At 33.2% G+C, this 9,628-nt stretch overlaps 1 pseudogene; it reads right to left on the reverse strand.

Annotated features, from left to right (window-relative positions):
- Positions 1–1,049: 1,049 nt before the first annotated feature.
- On the reverse strand, positions 1,050–6,038 carry LOC103945465 (annotated as a pseudogene).
- Between the last annotated feature and the right edge of the window lie 3,590 nt (positions 6,039–9,628).

Consider the following 9,628-nt stretch of genomic DNA (forward strand, 5'->3'; position numbering starts at 1 on the left):
GGTGTCGTTTGCTAGTGGAATCTAAAGGTTTGGATTTTTTATATGATTGGGTGGATGAAAAGGATTGGACGATAGTTTTCTGTAATCTACATCATCCATATATATATATATGCATTAATTGGTACAACTATGTTTGTATAGCTTTTAATCCTGCAGCATTGTGCAGGTGTCGTTTGCTAGTGGAATCTAAAGGTTTGAATTTTTTATATGATTGGACGGATGAAAAGGATTGAAAGATAGTTTTTTGTAATCTACATTATCCATACACACACACACACACGCATTAATTGGTACAACTATGGAAACTAAGTTGGCATGTTGATAGTTTTCCTTAAGTTGGGATTGTTATTTTTTCTTGAAAACCTGTATTAAATTTGGTATTTAATCTGAGTGCCTAAATAATAACACCAAATGATTTTCGGAAACGCTAAAAATTACTCCCGTACATGAGCTTGTGTGAGTTTGTGAATCAATGGGTCTGGGGAAATATATTGCCGGGTACCCAGTTCTCGAGGCTCATGGTAACGGTTTTGCTCATTGTTACAAGGCCTCCAATCTAATTTGATTCCTCCATTTGGACGACTCATGGTTCCGTAGGCTTGGAAGTATGTGCCCGAGTTCTATAAAGATGGAGTCGAATACTTGTAGAGAGAAAAAATTTCTAAGTAGATAAGTCTGTTTGACTGTGACTTATCATCAGTTGTTTTATTTTTCGAATAAAAAAAACTAAGCAACTGATATGAGGATGGTATAGATAGATCGATGAGTATTATTCATAATTATTTGACTGCATTTTTCGGGTTTTTATAACAATATTTAAATGCATTTAGGATGATTATTTCTTAAACTTTCTATGTGATTAAATATAGCTTTACCTTTTCAATATCTGATGAATTGCCTTAGTAGTTTGTCTTTTATTTTTGACTCATTACTTCTCAGGTTCAAACTCTGACCCCTTCCTTTAGTGTAGTTTAGGTTAAAAATATCGATTGTATTTTTTGTTTTTTGAGGAAATCATTCAGAGAATCCAAGAAAACTAAAGAGAACTTTTTGGCTTTTTCATAAAATCTGTAAAAACTAATGTACTTTACAAATACTAAACCTCATTTGAGCTAATTTGACATAATTAAGCCTTATTGGAGAGAAGTTTAATCAATGATTATTAATGGCCAATTTCGTAAAAAAACCATTCTTTGAGATATAAACAATGCCTAATTTGGAATAAGAGCTGCATGAAGAAGCACATTCCAAGTATCAGGAACTCCGGCTAAACACCAGTGGTTGCAGTCCATGCCCTTGTGCCCGCCAAGGCCATAGACCGACGGGTGCGCATCCTTTCGCAGTTGCGAAAGAGCTGTAATACTCAGCAAATGGACCGGCTTTGACGCGGTACTTAACACTTTCTCTAGTACTTGCTCTGCTGGATGTGGTTTTCCTGGAAAGTCTGGACCCGGCAGTGGTTCTGTTTGTGCATTGCAGTTAATTGCTTGAGGATCGCCCCACTCTGTTGCACTGATGCAAACAAAAATTTGAGTTTGATTAGAAACTATCAGAAACTAGATTCAATAATTCTAATTCTACGAAATGCGTTGTGATTCGGGTTATCGGGTGGGTCGTGCTTGTGCCCGTGTTCGGACAAGTACTTGCACAGATAGTTGAGACTACTTGCTTGCTATGATCTGGAGAAACGCCTTGGAACAAGACCTTGGTTTTGTTGGGGTCTACTTTGGAGTCAACCCATCCAGCCCAAGTGGTCAACGCCTTCTCATATGCAACCAAGCGATCCATGTCCTTGTAAGTTTGATTCCCCACTTGAATCAAATCCCATCTGCAACACATTTGAAAGCAAACATTCAATTACTTGCACAACACGCAAATTCAAAAGATAGAGGCAACTAAAAGCTCAAAGATTGGGTGGAATTCTAATCAATAGGCGTCTTACGGTTGCTTTCTTCCAACGTGAAGCCACCAGTGCCACGAGTCGAAGATCAGTACGTTGTTTTGCAGCCACAATTGCTCGTTTTCGGGTGAGATTGAGTCGAGTTTGAGGACACGGCCATCACGTGTGCCTACAATGTCGACAATGAAGGCATTGCGGGAGAAGGACACCTTCAGATTTTATTCCTGCGAGTTGTTCAATTGCCATTCATCATGTAAGTAATCCAACCAAATCTGTCATGTAAAACTAATAAAATGGCAACTTCATGATTTCGAAATAACAAAATAGTTTGGAACACAAAGCTTGTATATCTAATGCATTCTTTCAATCATTGGCATAGGACAAAAGTGCAGCAAACAAGTCCATTTGGGAACTGAACCAAACAATACATCATCTACTTGTTTATATCAGTGCGACATTACGACAATTATCTCAAACCAATAATACGTTATTATATGAAAAAAAAATTTAAACATGTAATGCATTATTATTTGAAATACTACTCCCTTGACATACCTAGTTATAAGAGTAATTATAAGAAACATAAATATATATACACACATACACATACACATGCCCGTTATTGTTTGAAATACTACTACCTTGACATACTTAGTTCAATGATCCGAACCGTCTATTTTTTAAGTCTCGATTCATAGATCATCCTTACAAAAATTTAATTCAATCCGAAACTATTTGTCTATTTAATGATCAAGATAAAATTTCATTGTTTCTTATATAACAAAGGATTCATTAATTTCTTTGAACTTAAATAGATGTTTTAAACATTTCCAATTTGGCTAATATTTTACAAGAATAATCTATGAGTTGTAACTTGAAAAATAAACGGTTCAGATCGTTAAAATTTGATGTGGTGTGGATCCCTCAACTAATTCCCATTTTATAAAAATATAGGGATCTCTTCCCTTAAAAGTTTCCTCTCTCTCTCTCTCTCTCTCTCTCTCTCTCTCTCTCTCTATATATATATATATATATATCATTTTTCATGACCAATGTGTATTTGGTTCCTGGAACAGCCGTATAAAGCATGCAAGCAAGTGACTGCCATTGGTTCAAACTCAACGAGTCCCTGACAAATAGTACGCTTTTTCCTCTATGCATCGACAAGAAAGTACTTCCATCGAATCTGCATCATCAAAATTTAAACACACGGGTCAATATCAAAGTTACATAATGTGTTAAGTAGATAGTAGTGTTGCAAAGATAAGTAAATTGTGTGGTTTGTGCAAATGTTCTCTCATCATAAATCTATGTTGTTATGTTGCAAGATTGTTGATTAGGATTGCACATTCAAATCTAAATTGGGCCATTTGTCCAATTCGGAAATTTGGAATCTCTTATCAAGAATATGGCCAAAGAAGTCCCATCTCAAAATTAAGAAAAATGTTTGATCAACTGCTGTTTGATATTGTTGTTGCAAAGTAAATTTCTCAATTATATGAGACACAGTTTTTCTTATAATAGTATATATGTCCACATACATACCATCTCCATCTGGCCAAGGCCCTCATATTTACATGTGCAACTTAGCGTTGAAAAAACGGCAAATAGAAAGGTGCTTTACAATTTATACAAAAGTATGAAAGCAACCAAAGTGCATGTCCTTTACAATGTGAAAAGCTACCAACCAGTCTCAAATACGTGTTGTATTAATGTTGCAAAAATCAACTCTAAATACCCCACAACGAGAAATTTTTCATTATAATCGGAACGCAAATAGTACACCACTTGTTTTTATATGAGTGGTGGGAACTTTTATTTTTTAAGTTATTAATTTTTTAACATACATATTATACTATTTGTATAATAACACGTGATGTATCACCCTGTGTTCCGATGAACTATAAAGTTAAAAATTACTAAAATAAAATAATTAGATACTTTGACATGTGAGGAAAGGTTGAAGAACTTTCATCTATATTGTTATTTTAATGAGAAAAAATGTAGTGTGATTTCCCCTTCTCCCGTCCTTTCTGACGCCTTGCTCTTTCTTCTCTCCCACTCCTCTACCTCCTCTATAAATTTGTAATCAATATTCAAGTAATAATCTAATGGGTAATATTAGAAAGATTAAATTTGTAAATAACATTTTGTAAACTAAATAACATAAAAATTGATGATTGTATTATTATTTAAGCATTGATGAACTTGCTCATTCCTATTGGTGACATATCATTTAGTTTGCAAATTTTGTCTACAAATTTAGTATTCCTAACATAACCCTAATCGAATTATCAATAACCTCATCATATGGTTTACAAAATTTAATTTAAAATTTTAGTTTCTCTAGCATACCTTTCTTGGACTCGGAGGATGAAGCGTTATTTGAATGTGTGTCTGGTTAGATTATTTGCGTATGCATATGCATGTATGATATATATGGGCAATCGTAATGTACCTTGGTAAGCCGCAGGCAAAGGGTTGCCATCTATACTTGAAGTAGTTTTTGTCCGGGCGGCCATTCCCTACGCAATCAAATACCGTCTCAATGAAAGGGCAGCTCGGCGCGGCATAAAGAGGATATGAATCATCAAAAACCCAGTTTCCGTGAGAAAGATCGCAGCCGTTGATAACGCTCCCTACAAGTCCTCCATGCACTTGGTGATGCAGAAGAGAAAATACAAGCAGTGATATTGCAGCTCCATTGTAAAAGAAGCCATGAAAACACGGAGGGATATTAGAAGGCTGGTCGTCCAAGTCACAAGGCATATATATATGCATATATCATAGAATTATGAAGTAATAATAATATTGCAAATATGGTAAAATTAAGGTAATGTGGAGATAATGGAAACTGGGATTTGGTTTTCCCTCTTAAACTAAATATGGAGTATCAATTAATAATATTGGACATCTATTCATTCTTTCTATAATATTTTCTAGTTTTTTGTAAGTTTTTTTTTTTTTTTTCTTCTGAAAATGTATGATATTCATTGATAATGTACAAAATAAGTATAAAAAGAGGATAGAGTGCATATGTACATGAGCCTCGATAAAACTTTATTGGGAATTTTCTTTCATTTAAATTGTACTTGTTACTAATCTTTGTTGGTGTCTTAAGATAATTGATTTGTCGACTACAGAGGATTCAGAATTCTATCCATGCAAACATGCGACCTGTAGAAGTAATGGCCAATGCTCTTCCGATGATGATGGGGAAGATGTTTGTTTTGCAGCGGAGAGAGCTTTTGTGGATGTTATTCGTTGCCTTTTTTGTTCGCACCAAGTGGTTGTGAACTCTATTTCTTGTTAGGCAAACGAGGTGGCACATTGGATGGCTCGCTATAGTCTAAGTCATCGAGGTGTATCTTTTTGGGACGATGTCAGTCTCCTATGGTTAATAAGTTGTTTACCTGATGATTATTCCTAACGTGATCTGTTTTGTTTCTAGCACAGGTGACTCTTTTTTTCTTCCATCAGAGATTTTCCCATGTGGTTAACCCGAGATGAAGGTTCTTTCAGAGCCACGTTCTTCTTTTCCGTGCTCTCTCTATCTGTTCCTTTTTATCTCTTATGAACTGAAATCCTTTATTACCTTAAAAAAAAGTTTGCCGTAACATTTTGTTTTGTTACGATATGACCCTCCACTCTACCAAAATTTTAAATTGAAAAAAAAAAATATTCTAACAGCATTTAGGAGAAAAATAAACAAAATATACTCCAATATTCGAAGGAATGCTTGTTATATTAGGAGGACGGAAATTATTTAAATAGAGCAATACTGAGCATAAAGAGAAGATAAATCACAATATTGAACGGTTTAAATCATGAAACTGTAATACTAATTTAACTTCTGTATAATCAAACAAATAAAATTAAATCTAACTTATTAATTCTCATGCAAGCAACCATACAGAAACAAAAAATCTGGAAACAAAATAAAAAAAGTCACAAGAAGAAAAAACAAGGGACAACTCAATGCAACTCAACAACATACAGAAAACTGATCAATTTAACAATTGAGATTTAAAAAATAATAATTTTACTAATTTCCTCAAAAGTAATGCGCAATGACTTACTCATTCTCATTCCACTAGACATACAAGTTTTAGGAGACGACCAAACCTCGAGATGCTCTTGCTAGTACTTGAATCACTCGATCGGACCAATTCACACTCAACAACAATATGATGATGAGGAACAAAGCATATAGAGAGATCACGAACACAGTACAAATCTCTTGATTACCTCAATGAAAGGCTCAAAGAAGTAGTCTGAATGTCCTTGCGTTTATATTAGCCTATAAATGGAAAAAATTATTATCCTATTAAGAAAGTAAATCGGTCGGATTCTTCCTTTCTTTTTTATTATGGATGATGAATTAATCCTGCATCACAATTCGGGAAATTAAAACAAATTTTTGTAGAAAAAGAAAAAACTCGTGAGTTTTAATTCGGGTAATTAATTACAACAATCCTATTAAGAAAGTACAACCTACGTCAATAAGGATTTTATTATTATTATTATTTTTTTTAACAAGCGAAATTAATCCACACTAAGGGAATAAGGGAGTGGGCTAAGCCTCACAATGGGCTAGCAATAATATGGTTTAAATTCGCTTTCACGAGAATCGAACCTAAGATATCTCACTTACAATTGAAGAAGATACCACTAGGGCGTACTAAGTGGCTTGTCAATAAGGAATTGGATTAACAATCCTACACTCACATAAGGAATCGGCCTTCGTTGTTTTTTTATTTGGCTTAAATGTCAAAATAGTTCCTCTATTACAACTATTTGGCTAATTTTCCCCCATAAAATTAAAAATTAAAAGAAAAGTTACTCTCCTCCTAACCTTCCGATCTCCTCCCTAGCATTCTCTCATCTCCTAATTCCCCCCACCCTCTCTTTTCTATGTCATAACCTTAATAATTTTTTTAGTTGCAAATTTTATCTCTTATATGTGATATTTTTTATTGATTTGTATTTTTCTGTAAATTTAAATTTAAACAAAGAGAAAGAGTAATATATGGCTATCTCAATTATAGTGGTCTGTTGCACGATTACACAATTGGAGACGAGGTGGTTGAAGTTATTTTTCTTGGGACTACGATAATAGGTGGAGTCGAGATGGATCTAGAGACACATTCTTCGAGTTGCAAGCGTGTGTGGCTAGGATCGGGGTGTGGGTCTAGGATTAGGGTATGGGTCAAGGACAACGCGGATGACATATTGAGTTTTTTTATTTTGAAATTATATTTCTTTCTATTTTAATTGAAAAATAATTTACTATAATAGGGTGTGTGGTAGTATTTTTATTAATTTTTTTAATAGAGATTAGATGAAATGTTCCTAATTGGCTAACAGAGATAACCACGAGGACTAAGTTTATATTTATTTTTAAATATTTTAAATTAAATAGATAACTTTATAAATAAGTTCATATTAATTTTTTTATTAATTTTTTTTTTTAACAAAGATAGGAAGAAACCAAATTGGTCAAATTAAAAACACATGGACTAAGACTATAAAACAAGGACCACTTTGACACTTAAGCATTTCTATTTTGTAAGTTTTTTGTTTAGAGATATACCTTTTCCAACATAATATTCGATAACCATAATATGAGCTACTTGTAAGTGAAAAGTTTAAGGTTTGAATCTTGCAAGTGCCGAGTTCGCAATCAATTTATTCACCACCCCTTACTGTAAATACATCTTTATGGATAATGATGAGAAGACAAACTATTTAGACCACATTTCGTAAACCATATCGACATAGTTGTTATGATTAGATTATTACTTAACTGTTGATTAACGTGCTTATTATATATGAATGATATATCACATGGTTTACAAATTTAGTCTGAAAAATTGATCTATCTAGCATTATTCTATCATATATTGGGTCAATTGCTGAGCGGAATCAACAACTTACATTAGTTTAGATACAGTTGTATTCGCATTTCACTAAGTTAATCGAATTTGATTTAATCCGCCTCAACTGTAGATAAGCAAGCTGAGATTGATCACATCTGTTGAAGTAAAGAAGACACTCAATCCCAATCGATGAGAAACAAAAAATATATATGCGCTAAAATAAACGCAACGACGGAAGTGCGTAGCCACTAATACATGTGTTTCTAAGTCTGCCTGTAATTGGAAGGAATCTTGGGGATATTGATACTATTAACAAGTGTTTTGTGATTTGCAGGTGTGATTAGACAAGATACAAATTGTAGTAAAAAAATGAAAATAAATAGAAAAAATGGTGGCGTAGGTGGTGAAGTAATGTCAAGAGCAAAGACTAAAGACCGTTTCTCTTCCACTTCTCTGTTGCAAGTTTGAAAGTCGAAAGGTTCACAGTTGAATAAAAGGATGCTCTGGACCTCTGGTGCCTCCGGTCAACGCCGGTCTGCTTTCCGAATATAAGAGCATCTCTAAAAGAAATATTCAAATATTCAAATTATCAATAACAGTAAGAAAAAATAGCATTAATGTTTTCCAACCGAGTCAAATTTGATGTGGCATGATATAGATTGAGATTTCTCCTCCTTGCTGCCAAATTTGACAGTACCTTCATATTTTTTTAATTAATTATTAAATGCTTTTTATTAGGTTTTTATTGGTTTAAATCACTATCCTTTTATTTTTTTCATTCCCAATGCAAAGAAAATACATATGAATTATTATTAGGAAGTGTTATTGGCACTTCAAAATTCTCATTCTACACTCCTCTCAAGTGTATTTTTCTTTCCAAATATAGAAAGTTGGGAGTGTAGAATGAGATTTTGGAGTGCTAATAATAATTCTCTTACTATTTTATGTTTAAAATTTGACATATCGGTTGAAGATCAAAAGTTTAAAAAATGCCAAAGTGCCACGTAAGTCTTCAAATTTAAATTTTAAGTTTAAAATTTGACATCTCCTTTGGAGATGGTAAAGCACCAAGGTTATGTGCTGTCTATTTGCCTCATAATTTCGGAGGCATATTGTCTACCCTCCTGTTTGGGTGCCCTTCCCATCCCCTCCTATTTGTGCGTTCACAGTTAAATCAACATTTTATATTCCTATTGTTTTTTGTCTTATTATCTTTATAAAAAAAAAATTAATATAAAATATTAACGTGGCTTAACTGTGACCGCACAAAATAAGAAAGGATAAGAATGACACCCAAATAGAAGGGCAAACAATCTGCTTCGCATAATTTCTCCTACAAATTATAACAAATAATATTAAAAAAAAACAAATATTTTCTCCAATATTTTATCTCTTTTTATTCGTGTATGACCATTCCACTCTCCAACTTCGAAGTCTGTGTCCTCAGAATTTTTACGTACATGCATATGTCATTATACAGGCACAAAGATACTTGAATAATATACTTGATTCGATTTATATTATAATATATGAAGTACTGGCTGCTACGTGTTTTAAGTATATTGAAAAATTTATCACGCGAAAATTTTCAAACCCACAAGGAGGCATACTTCACTTATAAAATTTAGAGGTGTTCCATTTGAAATGATTTTATTTGTTTAAACAAATTGTAAAGTGACTTTTTATTCAACATTGGATTCAAATCTTATCTTTTTTCAGTGTAGATTAAGATAAAATATCGTTTAAAAGAAAAAATAAATTAAAACAAATAAATAAATCAAAATATTTCAAATGCAAATGCCGATTAAAGAATAAAATACCACAAAAATCAAACACTTCTCCCTCTCTC

Source organism: the organism of the source record quoted next, unplaced genomic scaffold (assembly GCF_019419815.1).
Source record: "Pyrus x bretschneideri cultivar Hongxiangsu unplaced genomic scaffold, Pyrus_bretschneideri_v1 Contig20, whole genome shotgun sequence".
In the NCBI taxonomy this organism is placed as follows: Eukaryota; Viridiplantae; Streptophyta; class Magnoliopsida; order Rosales; family Rosaceae; genus Pyrus; species Pyrus x bretschneideri.